At 47.5% G+C, this 3,851-nt stretch overlaps 1 protein-coding gene across 3 annotated transcripts in view; it reads right to left on the bottom strand.

Annotated features, from left to right (window-relative positions):
• Positions 1–362, bottom strand: part of PDGFC (platelet derived growth factor C) — a 201,329-nt gene extending 200,967 nt beyond the window's left edge. The window contains exon 1 of one of the 3 annotated variants that reach the window (XM_040626395.1): positions 285–362. The gene's annotated coding sequence lies outside the window, so the exon portion shown is untranslated. Of the gene's footprint in view, positions 1–167 lie in introns of all 3 variants that reach the window. The other 2 variants (XM_040626396.1, XM_040626394.1) reach the window with 2 other exon arrangements.
• Positions 363–3,851: the final 3,489 nt, after the last annotated feature.

Raw genomic sequence — 3,851 nt, forward strand, 5'->3', positions numbered from 1 at the left:
GGGGGGGGGGGGGGGGGGTGGGCTCCGGGCCGAGGCCGCCCCGGGCGCGGGCGGAGGGAGGCCGCGGGGCTCTCGCTCCCCAGCCCGGCGCTCAGCCTGCGCCCGGTCCCGACCGCCGCGGCGCGGATCCCGGCACCTGGCTGGAGTTTTCCGCGACCAAAGTTCACCTTGTTTGGGTGCGTCCCCCGCTCCAGGAAGCCAAGGGAAGTTCGGCAGCTCGGGGTCACCGCGGGGCTCCGGTCGTTCCCCGTCCCCTCCCCCCACGCCTAGGGCTCCGCGCAAACCTCGGGGCTCCGCGCGGCGTCTCGGCACCGGGTTGAGAGGGAAGGCCGCCGGCCCTAGGCTCCGGCTTGTCCCCTCCCCTTGTCTACCTTCCCCCAGCCGGCGGTCGGGAGGAGGGGGCCGTGGGCAGAGCCCGGGCGGAGCGCGCGGCTGGCGAGCGGGGGAGGCTGAGCCGCTCTCCCGCGGGCGACCGCAGGGGCGGGCGAGGGTCGGCGCCTCCGGGAGGGGCAGCCCCGGGCCGCGTCCGCTCGCGCCGACTCTGGCCGCCAACTGGCGGTCCAACAGGTGCTGGCACAGACAGGGGGTGCTGCGGGACTCGCCGCAGACAGCACCCAAAGGGCCCTGGCGAGGAATGCAGCCAGAGCGGCCCCTGGTTTCCTTCCCCCCAGGACGCCCCTAGCCCCAAATAAAGAGCAAGATGGGTGGCGAGGGGTACTGCAAACGCAAAAATGAGTGGAGAAGAACTTCCTGCAACTTTCCCTCTTCCCCCGCCCCCGTGGTCGTGACTCGTCATTAATTTCTGAGGGGATCCCCATTCCCAAAGTCTTGGCCAGAGTTTCTGGACCGAAGGAACAAGAGAAATTGGATTTCAAAAATTTCCCTTCGGTTTCCAGCTCTCTGAAGCGGGATGGATAAAACAAAAGTAAAGACAAACGGCCAGCACATTAACAGCAACATCCATTCATTTAGCAAACACTATTTGTTGAATGCCTACTGTGTCAGGCACTGTTCTAGGAGCTGGGGCGGCAGTAGTAGTAAAAATACAAAAGGCTCTGTCCTCGTGAAACTTGCATACTAGTTGGACTGCATTAAATTAGTATCAGCCAAGTCCCCTGGCCAGCAAATCAGAAATAGCACCCGACCGACCTCTTGTTAAATAAGGCAATGCAAACAATTCGACCCTTTATGGTGTTCCACTGGGTGTTTGAAGAAAGGATATAGCCTTAAGGTATATGCCGAAGTACTGGGGGAGTCTCAAATGCCTCTTTTTCAGAAGTTGCCCTTCCTGGCCCTGCATGGCCGTTTACTGAGTCGGCTGCCCTGAAAAAGGATCCAGGGATAGCTTGGAGAAGGCACATACGCCTACTGAACCAAACCAGGAGCTGACCCTTTCTCAATCATGCTGAAAATGCCAAGCCCCCTTCCTGTATTTGGACACCCACTGAGACCAACCAACTTGACCTCTCTGTAATACCCTGGTCCTCTTCTTTTTTGCCTCTTAAAATTCTAATAAGCTCAATTCGTCTTTACTCACCTACCCCACTCATTTATTCTTATTTCTTTACCTTTTCTATCTTCTACCGTGCAGGGTAACAAGGCAATTAAACAAGGCCCGGTCTTTGACTTTAAAGAACTTACAGGTTAGCCAACAAAGGCTAGTTATTCTATGTACTTTAGCAGCTTCTCAACACAAGTGTGAATCCATATTTGCACAATAAATATGTTCCCAAAATGTTTTGTAGATTTGTGAAGGAGAGGGGCAGCCTTCCCAATTATAATAACATAATGAGACTTGTTATATAAAAGACATGCTTTATGAGTGTGTTTTAATCTATTCGTAATAAAACTAATTACTCCCCAGTTTTTCTAATTTTGTAAGTTTAATTTTCTAATCAGGGTTTTTCTAAATGAGGCTGTTAAATATCCTTATAGTTGACATTTCTTGACCACCCACATAGACGGTGTGTGTGTGTGTGTGTGTGTGTGTGTGTCTGCAGATTTAATCCATTTGCTCTCGTGAGATTATAAGGGTGATGACTACTCTTTATTTTGTATCATTTCATATTGGCTAGAACAGTGCCTGGCTCAGGGGGATAATAAATAAACACTCCTGACTGACTGACAGGTTTCTTTATTGGAGTCACTTACATTCTCCCTGGAATTTCAGCATGAAGGTTGTATTTGAAAAGTTACAGATGATCTGGAATAATACTCCACCTCTGCGTTTTACCTCATCCATATTCTACAGATTGATTTGACGATCACCTTATAAATAAAGCCGGCCAGGTGCTCCTGCATGACCCCTAGACAAAATCGTGGTCACATTGCCTCGTTTCCTTTAGATGTACTTGCATTGTTGTTTCTTGAACTGCACTTGCCCTTGGCATAGTTGATTCTTTTAACACTTTATCCTCTGCCTGTCTTCCTGCTCCATTTTGCTTATAAACCTTTCCTAGAAAAGTGGGACCCTTGCACTGAAAGTAAATTTTATGTAATCCAGAGTCTGCACGATTACTAAACAATATATTTTGAATGAATATGGCTTTGTTTTGGCCTAAGGCATTTTCCTTGAGGAAAGGCATCTGTTCTGCCAACCAAGAGAAAATAATTGCAAACATTCTTTGTGGTTTTCATGTTTTCTTAAACCTTAGAAAGGAGTGCCCATTCAGGCTGAATGCAAGAACAGTGTTACCTACAAATTCCTGTTAAAGAACATGATAGAACGTACTTGGTTATTAACAATGATAATTTGAGGGAGAAAGGGTGGGTGTCACTATTAATTTTGTTGAAGTGGAATAAGATTTAAAACAAATTGGCCATTTAGCTAGTCATGTAACACCCAGGAGGGCAAGAACCACGGGGACATATTTTTGTCTCAGAAAATCAAATATTGCAAGTTTTCTTGCTCTCTCTTCTTCTAATTCAATCCTAACACACACACACACACACACACACACAAACACACACACACTCACTCACATACACAGAGGTATATGTACAAAATTATTTTACAACTTTTCTCAGAACTTTAACTTTTCAGCATTTTAGTGGCAGATAATTGAGCATAACTGAAGTTCAAAAATCTCTGATCTACCTAAGTGTCCGCTGGGTTTCCAGAATGACTAACAAGCAACACTTACATATACATTTAAATGAGACCAAGGGGGGCGCCTGGATGGCTCAGTCCTTAAGCCTCTGCCTTTGGCTCAGGGCCTGATTCCAGGGTCCTGGAATCGAGCCCCACATCAGGCTCCTCTGCTGGGAACCTGCTTCTTCCTCTCCTGCTCCCCCTGCCTGTGTTCCCTCTCTCACTGGCTGTCTCTCTCTGTCAAATAAATAAATAAAATCTTTAAAAAAATAAAAAATAAAAAAATAAATGAGACCAGGGGCTGGAGGTATCATAGTAAGAAAATAAATGCCCACAGATCACTGCAGAAACAAAGAGAGTTCCAGGGGAAAAAAAAATTAAGTAGTAGAGAGACACCCTTTGCTCTCTCCACTCTCTCCACTCTCTCCAACCATCCCATCTTGAGAAACATATGATCTTGCTATCTCTGGGGATCTAGGATATGCTAATACTCTGTTTTTCCAACCTAAAAATTATAAAACACACTTTTTATTAAATTTTTCTCCTTTACAACAGTCGCCCTTTACCTCCCAATGTAACAGCTTTTGAATCTGAGAAAGACTTGTTCCCTGTGGAGGGTTGTGCTTAGGCCCTGCTCTTTTTACTTTTGACTTTTCTGGGGAAGAACAGCGTTGGGAGGTGGGAAGTTAGAGGTGTGTGGCCAAGGGAAACGGGTGACAAGAATTGGCCTTTAGGTGACCCTCTGTGGCTTTTCCCATTG

Source organism: Ursus maritimus, unplaced genomic scaffold, assembly GCF_017311325.1.
Source record: "Ursus maritimus isolate PB19 unplaced genomic scaffold, ASM1731132v1 scaffold_11, whole genome shotgun sequence".
Lineage (NCBI taxonomy): Eukaryota > Metazoa > Chordata > Mammalia > Carnivora > Ursidae > Ursus > Ursus maritimus.